This window comes from Urocitellus parryii, chromosome 7 (assembly GCF_045843805.1).
Source record: "Urocitellus parryii isolate mUroPar1 chromosome 7, mUroPar1.hap1, whole genome shotgun sequence".
Lineage (NCBI taxonomy): Eukaryota > Metazoa > Chordata > Mammalia > Rodentia > Sciuridae > Urocitellus > Urocitellus parryii.
Window position 1 is genome coordinate 15,412,763 of NC_135537.1, and position 15,712 is coordinate 15,428,474.

Below are 15,712 nucleotides of genomic sequence, written 5' to 3' on the forward strand. Positions count from 1 at the left end.
GCTAAGCCAGTGTGCTACCACTGAGCCATAGCCCCAGCCCCAGGCCCTATGCATACTTTTGTTTATACATAAAGGAGTAATTGTAAGACACATAGATGGACTAGAACTGGGAAGTCAGCAGAGCTATCTTTTCACTTTCAAATATCCTACATAATATTTTTTACAACAAATACATAACTTTAACATTAGGAAAAACAAATTTACATTCACAGGAAAATACATTAAGTTAAAATGAGAGGACAGTATGGGTGGGGGACTGGGGTGGGTGAACAAGAGTGATTTTTGAGTCGAAATCAGGCAAGAAATGAAATCAATACCCAAAAAAGACCTTAAGGAAGAATATCTGGCTCAGACTAAGTCCAGTTCTCATGGAAGAAAGATGATTAAATGGCTAAAACAGAGTTATAGCATAAAATATGGAACCCTATCAGTATTAAGAGTTTAATCACTGGTTTAATGGGAAATAGAAGTCATGACAGGTCATTTCACAAGGAAGTAACATGAGGTAATATGAACCTTATGGAGTAGTTTGTGTAGGACGAGATATAACATGTGAAAATCCCTGGTAACTTGTCAGTAATTATAGGCTTTGTTAAGTGAGTTATATTAAAAAGTATATTTTGGGGAGATTACCTTGATAATCTTGTACCACAGGGGAGGAAAGGCTCAGAGCAAGATCCCTCAACTGCATAACACACTTGAGAGAGCTTGCCCAGTTCTCACAATTTTAAAAAATGCAGACACTGTCTGACCTCACAGGATGGTCTGTAATTCCAGCTACTCAGAAGGCTGAGGCAGAAGGATCACAAGTTGGAGGCCAACCTGGGCAACTCAGCAAGGCCCTATTTCAATACAGAATTTAAACAGCTGGAGATACAGCTCAGTGTTTGCCTAGCATGTTCAAGGCCCTGGGTTCAATCTCCAGTATCACACGGTGGCGGGAGATGGGAGGGTTCAGGGGGATCACAAAAAACAGTAACAAAACTAAGCAAAAAAAGAACTGATACCCTGGTTGCAGGAACGGAAAAGATGAAGCCAAAAGATTTTTCTAAATAAGTAATCAATAAGGCTCTACTTATTGCATGCAGGGCATGAAAGAGGAAAAGGCAAAAACTTCTAGGTTTCCCATAGGAAAACGGTGGAAAGGTTATATCTCTGACAGAGCCAACCCATATTTGTGATCCACAGTGTATCTGGAGTCATGACAATCTTATCACCTCTATTAGTCCCAACATATAAACCTCCCCACTTTTCATCACTTGGGTGAAGACCAATCAAATTGCATTAGTACAAAGACGGGTTGAGATTTTAAAAATAAAAGGGCATTTATACTGATTTTGTTTTTGGAAAAACATGTCAAGAATACCTAAAAATCTGGGCTGGAGTTGTGACTTAAGTGGTAGAGCATTTGCCTAGCATGTGTAAGGCACTGGGTTCAATTCTCAGCAACACATATTAATAAAAAAATAAAAGATCCATAGACAACTAAAAAATATATTTTAAAAAAGAATACCTAAAAATCTTAAAATTTAGCATGCAAAATCACTACCTATTTAATGCAATGGGCAAAACTTTGTGATTGCTTGTTGAAAGTTTAAAAACTCCATGACTTGAAGAAAGAAAAAGTCTAGATAAATAAAAATAACCGATAGTATTAAACATCTTTAGTGTTATTTTTGGGGGTGTTTGTACCACATGAGAACCAGCATTGTAAAATTATGAAAACTAATAATAATAATAATTATTAATCCCCCAAGTGATTCTGATTTCCTGTGCTTTTAAAATTCTTTGCTTATAAGTAGATTCTGAATTGCAAGATGCACTCTACAACCCTAGGATGGAATCTTAAAGCAGGGCTTATTACAATATTATAGAATTCCCACAAGTCAAAAGGTCTATAGGTGATCACATGACAGAACACAAAAATCGAGACCTGCCACATGCAGACCCCTTCCTTTTCCAAAAGGTCACATCCTGGTAGATGACAGGGCTGGGGATTGCATAACTAAGCTTCCAGAACTGGTTACGGCTCTGGAATGTGACCATTCTTTTGCAATGTAGTTGGTCACCATCACATGAAAATCTTGAGAAATAAAATCTCATTTACCTGCTAGTTCCTGTCAGAGAATAACTCATTCACACAACAGTCCTTTACTCTAAACTACTAAGCTATCCTTTCTAGTACTTATGACTAAGTTTTTTAAAGAACATTAAGAATGCTTTTACCTACAGTTCTTGAATGGAGTGTGAGGATGTAGGGGAAGAAGAAATCTCTTTGCTTTAATAATAATAATATGAGAAAGAGGAGGTCAGAGAGGATATAGATGAAACCAAATTGGCCATGAGTGGCTGATAGTTGAAGCTGGGGGGAGCACACAGACATCCACACTCCATCTTGCCTATTTTGTATACACTTGAAATCTTCCATAATATAATGTTACCTTCTAACTCCATACCTAAAAAGAAATATCACAGTACTAGTAATAGCCTGAAATAAATGTATCATCCTTAAAACACTAAGATTTTCAGAGTTCCTGAGGCTTATTTGCTCAACAATAACAAAAATCATGCCAGACAATAATCCTGATTATGTGCATTGCACACAGAGCACTGCACAGAGCAGGAGGTTCCTGTCCCTGATCTCAGCTAACCCTCATAGTACCAATACAATGGTGACATTCAAATCTGTGAAAAAGAAAGGTTGGTTCAGAGGAATTAAATGATCTTCATATCAATCGTTCATTCATTCCACTTTACTGAACAGCTACTGTGTGCTAGGCAGATCTGTCCTAGGTGTTAGAAAGAAATGTGGTTCCTCCTACTAAGAGGTGCAGAGTATAATAAAGGGAACTCATTTATAATGTGACAAACCATGATCTAATGTGACCTGTGCTACAATAAAGTTTTTTTCAAAATTTCTTTTATTGTGACCTGCTATAAAAATACAATTACATTACACCCCAATATATAAAAATATGTGTTTAAGTGAAACAAATGTTTTGTGAAACACTATTCCTTTATAACACACACTGGTCTCTGCTAATATGCCCTATTCAGTACTCTTCCTTTTTTAATGAAATGCTAGTCACAACTGCTTACATAGATTTCTTTATCTGTAGTGGGTAGTGACTTGCAGAGTGCAAAAGCACTGTGATGAGCATGAGCAGAGTACTGAGGGGACACACAGGGAAACAAATTCTGTTCCAGGCAGGGAAGAAAGGCTTTTCAAAGCAACTGGTCTCTGATGACTTATCAACCTTAAAGTGGCAGAACTAGAACAAAGATGTTCAGATGCTTTAATCACTTTGCTCTTGCAATATATTGTTCTATTTTACACTGGCCAAATCCATAGCAGCAATAGACTGTGAACTCACTAGCAAGCAGAGAAGTAAGCCATTGTCTTAAAGAATGTCAGCAGCCATTCACATTTACTGAGTCTTTATTATGGGTACAGTACTTCCTGTAGATTAGATCATCCTTTGACTACCTATAAAATAACTATAAACATATTTTCTTTTTACACTATATAATTAATGCCTCCATCCTGACATGATAAAGTTTGTTCTATGGTTAATAGGTCTAAGTATTTGTCCTCTCAAAAATTTTATAAAATAAAGCCTTAAAAAAGTAAAAGACCAAGATAAAATATTAAATATAAAATCAGATACTGTAATTTTTAACCAACTACCAACTTATATTATGATTTTATTCACTTCTTAATTTTCTATTTTGAAGTCTGAAAATTTTGCTGTTGATCCAAGGCAGCTCATCTACTGTATACAGAGCTTAGTAAGGAGCCAGATAACCCTGATCCCTTTGCTTGAACAAGGATCTTGTGCTGCTGCCCCCTGCTGTCCAAGAAAGACAGGGGCAAGATCCTGGAAACCATCCACTTGGATTTTTTTTTTTTTTTTTTTTTTTTTTTGCCCCTTTAGGTGCTTGTTTTGCAAACCTATTTTGTCCTTTTGCACCAACAATTTATTTGTGAACCTGACCTGGACTGGTAACTTCCTTTGCACCTTTTATCCGTTCACTATAAAAAAGGTAGTTCCCACATCAGCATCTAGCAGCCTGTAAAACAGGACTACTACTTAGAGGATATTCAATAAAGATCCATTGAGGAGACTGATACTGATGATGAACAGAAAATAGACTAAAGGAAGAAAGCTAGTAGGATTTCACAACTCAGAAAACTACAGCTGCTTCCCACTCACATTTCCTCAAGGGGAAACATGCTTTGAATATCAATGATAAAAAATTTGGTTGGTGGATGATTTAAAAAGTAATCTCCTTAATTAAAATCAAACTAAACTGAACCAACTAAAACACCAATCAGGATTTGCGCCTTTAATTATATAACTGAAGTGCCTTATAAAATTGAAAGGATTCTAATTTACAGGTATTAACTCAGTAATGGAGAATTAGCCAGCAGGAAAGGAGAATTATATTTTTTAAGAAAGTTATTGGAAACCATCAGCCATTAGTAAAGACTTTCTGATGTTTGGATAAAGCTCTTTGCCTGGAAGACACACTTAGGCTTGATAATTCTGACAGTTCTGGAGAAGTATGAACAGGTCAATGTAATACATTCTATAAGGTCTTCAAAAGAGCTTCCACCTGGAGCATTTTGTTTTGTTTTGTATGGTGTTGAGGACTGAACTCAGAGCTTTGTGCACCTTAGGCAAGCACTCCATTACTGAGCTACATATATCCCTGGGCCAGATCTATTTTAAATTAGACCACCAAGAATAACATTATTAAAAATGTATAAATATTTGGTTGAGAATCAAATGATAAAACATTCAAACAATTAAACATAGGTAGCTAAAAATAACAAAGAGTCTCCTGAATTTTTAATCCATAGTATTCATATGGAGAAAGTAGAACTGGGGGGGGGGAAACTACTGGAGTCTACTGAGAATAAAGTTGAACTTCATCTAGAACATAAGCCTGAGGTAATTTTATTTCTTAAAAATCCTTAATACTACTTCCAACTTTTGTATAAAGTATTTTCAAATCTTAAAATTCAGTATATCCCAAACCAAACTCTCCTTTTCTTTCTTCTACACTTTCCTCTTGCTAACTCTCTTCATTACTTTGAATTGATTCTAGTCTCTAAAATGGCATGCACATGAAAATTCACTGGAAAGGAAGCTAAAATATTAAAACTCTTGTAGTAGATACATGCTTCAAAAATACTCTTTAGGAGTTTGTGATTTTTAAAAAGCTGAGAATACTAATGCACAGCTTCCCAATGCTGTGTGCCTCAGCAGGCTCAGAGCTTACATTTCCTGAGTCTCTTTAATCTCTCCTCTCCTTTCCAGTTCCACTGCAACTGCCTAGATCAGATTCTCCATATCCTGCTTGCATTTCTGTGGCAATCTATTCTGTCTTTCTTCCTGTAGCATCTTTTTCCAACTCATTCTTCACTCTGCCACTAGAGGCATCTTCACAAGTCAAATAACAGCACTTGTCAAAAACCAAACAGAAATATATAAAAAATAGTCCAAAAACCTTGACAGTTCCCAGGGTTTTCTAGAATCTTATCTCAACCTGGAATAGTGGAAAGCAAGCATGGACTTCAAGCTTTGGGTTGTTTTGGCCTGCCTTTTGTACACATTGTCTGGGGGAACCTTCTGGGTTTCTTGAGCTTCTATTCTACTTGTGAATGGGATATGGACAGTTCACAAGACTGAAGGAGAACTGAACAAACCGAGATGTGTGACAGGAAACTGAGCATGGAGGCAGCACATGCTCCAATGCCTGTTCTAGGCTCACTTGCTCTGGTTGCACTCAGCCTTGTTCCTGCACACTACACTCGCCCGCACGATCCATCATGTTACACACCAACCCCTCTGGAACATTTGCTTTCCTCAAACATAACACATGCTCTCAGTCCCCTTGGGCTCTGATTACACTACCCCTCAACCTTAAATGCCCTTGCTGCCTTCTCCAGTGAAACAACCCAGGACCAGCTCAAATGTCAACTCTTCCAGGAAGTCTTCTCTTCATTCTGTGACCAGAATTCATTACATTGCCTCTGTGTTTGCCCAGCATGCTGCATGCAGCTTTATTTTAGTACTTCTGGGTTATATTTTTACTTATTTACATAGATGTTACCTACACTGAACTGTAAGTTCCTCCCAGGCAGAAGGCTTGCTTTTCTTCTTTTTATTTTCAACAGTTAACACCTTGTACTGAAAGGGATTTAAGAAATGTCTGCTGATTGAATAAATAAATATATCAAAACACTTTCGAAAGGAATAGTTTTGTTTTTTGTTTTATTTATTTATTTCTTACCAAAACATCAGGCACTTTTTTCTACTTTTGAAATAACTCTTCGAAAAGAATGGCTATCAGAAAAATGTACCATAATTCATTTAATTTTTTTTAATATTTATTTTTTAGTTTTCGGCGGACACAACATCTTTGTTTGTATGTGATGCTGAGGATCCAACCGGGCCGCACGCACGAATGCCAGGTGAGCGCGCTACTGCTTGAGCCACATCCCCAGCCCCAAACAGTAGCAGATTTTTTTTTTTTTTTTTTGGTGCTGGGGATTGATCATTTAATCTTTACCAAACATAAAATAATAAATGACCTAAAATTGTGCAATGTTAATACTTAAGATTAAAAACAATGCATAGAACAAGATAATGTTTTTAAACTGTCAAACTGGCTTAAAATTTAATGATATCAATTGTTACACACTAATAGACTATACTACTAATAGGGGGCAATGATTCAAACGGGAATAAATCAATGGTGGTGCATACATAAAATGTGGTATTAGGGATCAACTTAAAATGGTGTTTTTAAATATTTAACGAACTAATATGATACTGAGTGAAATAATCAGAACACTAAACTAAACCCAACTTTGCAAATATATATTTTCTAGAAACAAAGACTAAGGAAATATATAAGAAGTTACTAGGAAGTTATTTCTATGTAATAAGATGACAGACAATTTTTATTTTGCCCTCTTTATTAGCTGACTCTTCTGTAATATACACATTTTTATAGTTAGAAAAATAATTTTAAAAAGACTGGGCATGAGCAGGGGTTGTGGCTCAGTGGTAGAGTGCATGCCTAGCACATGTGAGGCACTGGGTTTGATCCTCAGCACCACATAAAAAAATTAAATAAACAAAATAAAGGTATTGTGTCCATCTACAACTAAAAATATGTTTTTTTAAAAGACTGGGCATATAGAATTTCTAATTAAAGCTTAATGAGATTTGCAAACACAAAAAAAGAGTTTAAGAGCAAAACAAAAGGCCTCTTGATTTTTAATATTAATTTTAATACATTTAATCCAACATGATTAAAAACTAAGAGTTAAAGCTGTGTCTTAAACAAAGACATTAATAAAAAGTTGTCCTTAGTTCTAAACAGAAAGGAAAGTAAGTAAACATGTGACTCATTATTTGGTAGAAAGCAGAGCAGCAGCTTTGGAGGGGGAGGGACCCAGCTGGCATCCCATCAGCTCAGCCCCTCCTCAACTGTGTGACTTGCTCTCTCTGAGCTGCAAGCAGCCAACCTACAATCAGGGGCAGGGTCCACACTCTTGGCTGATCAAAAGACTGACTCAAGACACCATTTATAAAATCCCCATCACAATGGCAGGGACATTGGAGGCCCTCTCCTCCTCACAGATCTGGAGACCCCCACCCTCTCAGTGGTTCATGTATCTAGAGACTGTTCCCCCATTCTGAGGATGGACCGGCAAAGGCAGAGTTCATTCTGAATTGAAGGGAACTTGCAAAGTCTGGTTAAGCTTGTTGGGTAGTAAAGGCTGATTCTAAAACAGACAGAATGACCTCTGATACTGCAGTCTGTACCAGTCATGGCTGTGATGTGGCAGTCACTGGTGGAGGCCTCTGTAAAGCATCGGGGTGGCTAAAGGAAGACTGGGGAGGGGATAGCAAAAACAAGGGTTAGGGAGGACATACAAGACGAGTAAGAGAAAGGAGAGAACCAGTTTGGAGGGCAACGTCATCAAACAGGCAAAGAAAAGAGGAAACTAAGGGAGAAAGCAGAAATAACCAGACTGCCAAACAGGGAGGAGTAAGGAAAGAGAGCCCATTCTTCCCCTCCATTCCCTCTCCCAAAATTACCCCTTACTTGTGTCTATTTCCCTGCTTCTTTGTTCCTCTCACTCTGCCTTCATTATCAAAATCACATTCTATTCTCAAAAGTCAGGCCCATTCCCACTCCCTCTGGGACAAGAGCATTCCTTCCTGCAGGAGTCAGAGAATGAGAGCCTCGGCAAACACTCTAGAGTGGCCCCCAATGCCAGAAATGGAGACCACAGCTTCACCCATGAGCTCTATCTAGATTGACTCCTAGTGCAGACAGAAGGGGGCATAGCACAGGGAGAGCAGCTGCACATCTCTCTACTTTCTGTCCTTGGCCATCACTGTCCTTGTCTGCAGATCTTCAACTATAAACCATACACAGTCTTCCTTTACAAGCCACCCACACAAATATTCCATGATTAGGATTTTTTATCTGATAATCATATGGTTACCTTCTTTTTCTGGTGAATTTCTAAAATATTATTTTAAAATGCCAGGATTGGACATGTTTAAAAGTAAATCCACACAAGTGGGCCACAAGAATCTTTAGCTGAAACCATGGGGTGGGAATGCATCGTTTCCAGAGTGCATCATCTAGAGTCCCAGGGTGTCAATGAAATGTGCCAAGAATAAGCTTGAAAAAAAATGCCGGATTTTGGTTTTGTTTTTTGAAGATAATTATATGCATTTTTAATTTTTTTATTTTTGCAGATAGATATAATGGCTGAATTGAATCAAACATTTGGTACATTTGTGGATACTAAATGAAAGCAATTTCAGAGACTCAGGATACACTAATAAGTTAAAAGGTCTATTAACAACCCACTTTTTGGAAATTATTACTTGAAAAATCAGAAAACACTAACTCACAAGTATCTGGAAATGTGTTCACTCTCCAGTTAAAATGTGTTATTTTACACCTTATCAAACAGTACAATGATTTGTCCACAATTGCCAAGAGCCACACTCCCTGAAGTAACACTTAAATGTCCTTGCAGACAGCTTTACTCAGAGGTGTAATTTGTTCCTATGTTAAAACATTTTCTTGTAAAATATACCAACAAAAATAAGTCCCTTATTAAATTAAAAAAATGAGTCCCTTATTTTTTAAAAAATATTTTTATTAGTTATTATATAAAAATATTTAATAAATTAAATTAATAAAAATATTTTTATTACGGACTTATTTTTGTTTGGTATAGTTTACTTACTTATTTATATATGGTGCTGAGAATTGAACCCAGTGCCTTGCATATGTTAGCCTCAACCCCAGCCCAATGAGTCCCTTATCTAATAAAACAAATGCACTCCAAGGCACAAGGTATCTATCAAAGGAGCTGCTTGGTTCTCTCTCTCTTGGACCCTGAACCTTCTCAGTGGTATCAGCCATCTGCAGGACTGAGAACAGTGTGAGCTGGTGATTGTCACTCCTTCCACCTGTTTGCAGCTCTCAGGACAAAACCAAGAATGGAACAAGAGCTTCAGGGCTCTGAATGACTACTGAGTAGTGTTGACTGTTAAAAGTATACAGAGAGCCTACATCCTGGGAGCAAATTTTTACCCCTCACACAGTAATCTCTAGGGTATATAAAGAACACAAGAAGTTAAGCACCAAAAAAAACCAAATAACCCAATCGATAAATGGGCCAAGGATCTGAAGAGACACTTCTCAGAAGAGGATATACAATCAATCAACAAATATATGAAATAATGCTCATCATCTCTAGTAATTAGAGAAATGCAAATCAAAACTACTCTAAAATATCATCTCACTCCAGTCAGAATGGCAGCTATTATGAAGACAAATAATAAGTGTTGGTGAGGATGTGGGGAAAAAGGTACATTCATACATTGCTGGTGGGACTACAAATTGGTGCAGCCATTTGGAAAGCAGTGTGGAGATTCCTTGGAAATCTGAGAATAGAACCACCATTTGACCCAGCTATTCCCCTTCTCGGACTATACTCAAAGGACTTAAAAACAGCATACTACAGGGACACAGCCACATCAATGTTTATAGCAGCACAATTCACAATAGCTAAACTGTAGAGCCAACCCAGATGTCCCTCAGTGGATGAATGGATTAAAAAATGTGGCATTTATACACAATGGAATATTACTCAGCATTAAAAAAGAACAAAAATCATGGCATTTGCAAGTAAATGGATGGTGTTGGAGAAGATAAGTGAAGTTAGCCAATCCCCAAAAAACAAATGCTGAATGTTTTCCCTGGTATAAGGGGAGTGACTCATAGTGGGGTAGGAAGGGAGAACATGGGAGGATTAGATTAATTCTAGATAGGGAAGAGGGGTGGGAGGGAAGGGGAGGAGGAAGGGGATTAGCAAGGATGGTGAAATGTGATGGTCATCATTATACAAAGTACATGTATGAAGACTTGAATTGGGTGTCAACATACCTTATATACAAACAGAGATATGAAAAATTGTGGTATATATGTGTATTAAGAATTGTAATGTAAAAAAAGCACATGTATAATGGCATAAATTGGTGTGAACATACTTCATATACAGAGATATGAAAAATTGTGCTCTATATGTGTAATAAGGATTGTAATGCATTCCACTGTTGTATCAATACAAAAATGATTGGAAAAAAAAAGTATGGCTGGGTTTGAGGTGAAAAGTGTCAAAGGGACAGGAAGGTTGTTACAGATCTAAGAGAGCTGCAAGCTGAAGGGAAACCTGCCTTGGGCTGTCACTGTCACTGTTAGCTAATTTGCCTTCTGGCACTGCCTCACTGTGCCTCTAATGGTGGAACCCAACACTGATTTAAGAGCTGATTTTAGCATCTGAGGAAATGTGTAAGGACATCAGGTTCTCAGACTCAGCTTATTTTAAGGATTAGGACATATAGCCTAAAAATGAGATGCTGCATATTCGGTAATTCACTCTCAGCTTTAGCCCCCTGGATGAAGCCACTTTGTTTTAGCAACACAGACTGTAGCAAAAGTACCCAAAATAATCACTAATTTTTAAAAACCCAATATCCTAAAAAGAGATCACACTATTACTGGTGCATTGACTTTCCATTTTCTCCTACTGTTAAGAGTTCCTTTCTTTTCCTCAAGAAAGCCAATCAATAAGCAGCATCTTATAATAGTTAAAAAAAAGTATGGAAAACTTTTTTAATGTAAAAGTAAAACTACAAAAAAGCAAACAACTATAGTCCTGTCAATAATTTCCTGGATATGACACCAAGTAACAAAAGCAAAAACAGTCAAAAAGGATTGGGTTAAACTAAAAAGCTTCTAAACAGCAATGGAAACAAGTGTTAAGAGGCAATCCACAATTGGGAGAAACTATTTGTAAGCCACACATCTAATAGGCTAATATCCCAAACATATAAGGAACTCAAGCAACTCAACAGTAAGAAAACACATAACCTCAAGCACCTGAACAGGTATTTCTCAAAAGAAGACACAGGAATGACCAACAAATAGATGAAAAATGCTCATCTACTCTAATGCAAACTAAAACCAGAATGAGACATTGTCTCACTACAATTATACTGACTACTTTCAAAAAGAAGAAAGAATAAGTATTGGAGAAGACCCGGAAGAAACAGTACCCTTGTGCTCTGATGGTGTGATTATCAGTTAGTATAGCCATTATGGAAAACAATTGGTGGTTTCTTCTAAAAAACTCAAAATAGTATTACTATATAAACCAGCAATCCCACTTCTGGGTGTATATATCCAAAGGAACTGAGGTCAGTATGTCTGCCCTTGTGCATGCAGCATTACTCACAGTAAACAAGATATGAAAACAACCTAAATGTCTGTCAATGGATGAATGGATAAAATATGACATATATACAGAATGGGATATACTATTCAGCTTTTTTTTAAAAAAAATATTTATTTATTTATTTTAGTTTTCGGCAGACACAATATCTTTGTTTGTATGTGGTGCTGGGGATCGAACCCGGGCAGCACGCATGTCAGGCGAGCACGCTACCACTTGAGCCACATCCCCAGCCCAACTATTCAGCTTTTAAGAAGGTGGTTTTTCATTTGTAACAACATGGAAGAACCTGGAGGACATGATGATAAGTGAAATATGTCAGGCACAGAGACCGATACTACATGCTCTCACGGTATAATCTAAAAAAATGTGGACTCTAAAAACATTGAGGTCATAAGAGAGTAGAATGGTGGTTACAAAAGACTGGAGATGGGGAAGGAGAGGGAAAGGGTCAAAGGGTATAGATTTTCAATTAGAAGGAATAAGTTTTAGTGACATATTGCACATTTAGGTGCCCACCGTTCATAACAATGTATATTTCAAAATTGCAGAGTAGATTTTAGATGTTCTCATCATTAAAAAAGTATTTAAGGAGATATGCTAATTAGCTTGATCTAATCATTCCACAATATAAATATATATTTATATATATATATAAAAAAACCACCAATTGTTTTCCATAATGGCTATACTAACTGATAATCACACCATCAGAGCACAAGGGTACTGTTTCTCCGGGTCTTTTGATGGATTTTATATATTAAAAAATATATAAATATATAAAAAATCCATCAAAACATCACACGGTATCTTATATATATACAATTATAAGTCATAAATTCAAAATTAAATTAATTCTTACTACTGCAAGGTAATGATACAGCTGTACCCAGACTTTTAAAAAGCATGGGTAAATGTGTTTATTAATTTGCACATTTGCCTTCCCAAGTCAGGAATGTTTTTCTTGAAGGATTGTTATTAATTTTTTGCCTTAAATCTCCCAGTTTCTAGCAAGTAGTAATAGGTCCATAAATAAATGTAACAACGAATGAAAGAAAAAAAATAAAACTTCACAGAATAAGGCGTTGTAAAAATGTAGATTTAATGAGCTTTTATTGAGGGCCTCCTTGTTGCTAGATCCTCTGTGTAGACTTTGATGAACGTTATTTAATACATTTGTAAGGGTAAGACACATCTGCAGTGATAACTGAGTAACTACTGGATAAAACTGAAACTACTGGGTTATACTGAAATCAGACCCTTTAGATGATAAGCTGAAAAGGCCTAGTTAATCAAACCTTTCAAGTTATGCTAAAAAATTTATGTGCTTCTAAAATGTAGCAGCAAAACATCTGCATGACTGCCATTTGGGGAAATGCTAATGTAGGACTGGTACTCTACTCCCTACTCCAGCTCCAAAGCAGAGTAAGGGTACCCCTTTGGGATACCAAAAGTGCCTCAGGGATATTTTTGGCAGCCAAGGTGCCTAAAGTCAGAAAGCCCTTTAAGGAATCTCTTTAACCACAAAAGGGAACTGCATATGACATTCAAGAATTGTCATCAGCTTAATTTCCAAATGTTAGTTTTTCATGTAATCATCATCCATCTCATGGAAAATTCATATTGATCTCAGCTCTTTTTCTTTATTAGGAAGAAAACTCCAAGCCAGCATAAGTGAATAAGTAGATTTCAATCGTCTGAAAGGGTTTTGGGTGTGGTTAAGATAGCTAACTTTGAAAACTTAGCAACACAGGATACATTATGAGTAAGTTCTTTTCTTTTTTTAAATAATGATGTTAACTCACCAGATCCTTCTGAAAGAGTCCTTTTATGAATTTCAATGAAGTCAAGCGGAGAACAAGTTGTAATATGAAACACAATTTATGCAACTATGTCGAAATTCTCTGACAGAGTTACATCTTCTAATGTAAGAATTTTATGGTAAAACAATTTCAAAATAATATCAAGAATTATGCTAGGCTCATTTTGGTTTTAGACTGCTACAGGAAAACTCTAATCAAATCATGGAAATCCTAAAGCAAAGTAATAGTGCCTTTAAATTAAAAAACAACACCCCTCCCCCCAAAAAATGTTCCTTACAGTTTAAATTAAAGAGCTAAAACTAAACCTCAATTGAAATTATACTGTTAGGCAACTCCAAAAGCTAAACACAAAAACATGCTAAAATAAAGATTGCAACATCAAGGGAAAAACCATCCTCATATATACAGTTTTAGATTCTCAGCCATTTCAGACTTCTGCCCTGATGAAATCAACTAAGCTTTCATAGATTTTTCCCACAGTGAACCAACAAGCTACTCACTACTTCTCAGACACACTGGTTTACTCAGGGAAAGGCACGCAACAGTTTAAAGGGCCAATAGATTCCCGTGGGTGAATTTGGTCTGCCTTTCAAAACCAATGAACTTCCCATTATATAACCTTTACTAACAGAGAAATTTTATTAACTATAAGGCAGGCTCAACAAACTAAGAAAGAAACAGAACTTTCTGAACGGCATGATCTATCTTTTCTGGTAACATCAGAAAAATCAATGAATCCTACTTGGTGCACTACTAAGCTCTTTTTAACAATGATTTTAGGTTGATGTGGTGGTGTTTTCAATAAAAAATGCCAAAGCATCTAACATAAACCTTCCATGATAGTTTATTAATTCTTTATAAAACAAAGTAAGTCTTCAAACCACAGAATTCTGAGAATCTAACTTTTCCGAAAATCCAAGAAAAATAATTCAGTTTCACCATTTCTCATATTCATTTGACTTTGAAACAAAATAAACATATTACTCTATTTAATATCGTTGCACAAGCGAATTCATAAGAATGAAATGTGTTCAGAGTTCCTAGAAAAAATGTAGCAATACAGGCTGCCAACTTGTTCAATGTCAAGCTTTAGGCAGTATAGCAGCACCAGCAGTAAATGACTCAAGAGTGAATCACGCTTAAGCTATTTTTGCTTTTAAAGTACTGCCAGGCACTGTGTTAATATTCAATCCAGAGTAAATTTAGCCCAACAAGAAAACAAGTGTTTCCATGGTTGCTTCTTCATAGTGTTTATGGTATATATGCAGCCATTAGGCACAGGAATCCAGCCAGAAAAATTTAGTAGAAATATCATCTTTCATTTATATCCAGGCTTTAGAACACTGAAAACACTAAATGAAACTTAGGCAATTCTTCCATCTCCTTCTGTCTTCTACCTCCCCAGACCAAACAGCAAATATGCAGTTTTTACCATGAAAGTAGCGTAAGTGGATTGTAGATTGTGGGTTTTATATTAAGAATCACAATTCTCTGATAATCTAGCTACAAGGGAATAAAATACTGCAAGTACCTAGAAAAAATAATAAAACTTTGGTCTACAGATATCAAACAGAATTCTTACACAGTCTCATATACAGTCAATGCTCAGGATCTGGTCAAGTGGCCAACATTTAGAAAGTGTTAAGAAATATCAGATACAAAAGAATGAATAACATTGTGATTGTTTTTTAAAAGTGTTAAAAAACACATAATATGAAATTTGTAATCTTCATCACTTAGCATTGGTGCTACCATTTGGATACTGAATGTTCCTCAGTGGTTCACGTGTTGAAAGCTTGCCTGCCAGCCTGTAGTGCTACGGGAAGGTGGTGGGGTCTTTAATAGTCTGGGCCCAGTGGAAGAAGTCAGAACACTGGGAGTGTCCTTGTGTTTCAGGCCCTTTCCTGTCTCTCTCTTTGCTTCCCAGCTGCCATGTGAACAGGCCTCCACTACCACATGCTCCTACCATGATGCTGCCACCCACCCAAAGCAATGGGGCCAGTGACGAATGATGGAAACCTCTGAAACAGTGAGTCAAAATAAA

General features: G+C 36.6%; 1 protein-coding gene and 1 long non-coding RNA gene across 6 annotated transcripts in view; one reads left to right on the forward strand and one right to left on the reverse strand.

Moving 5' to 3' along the window:
- The window catches only part of Nsmce2 (NSE2 SUMO ligase component of SMC5/6 complex), a 223,133-nt gene that overhangs the window by 102,884 nt on the left and 104,537 nt on the right, over nt 1–15,712 (reverse strand). The window lies entirely within an intron of this gene.
- LOC144256294 (uncharacterized) overlaps nt 6,051–15,712 on the forward strand; it is a 77,195-nt gene continuing 67,533 nt past the window's right edge. The window contains exons 1-3 of the long non-coding RNA XR_013344068.1: nt 6,051–6,132; nt 6,409–6,481; nt 15,596–15,697. This is a non-coding gene — a long non-coding RNA (uncharacterized LOC144256294). The remainder of the gene's footprint in view (nt 6,133–6,408; nt 6,482–15,595; nt 15,698–15,712) is intronic.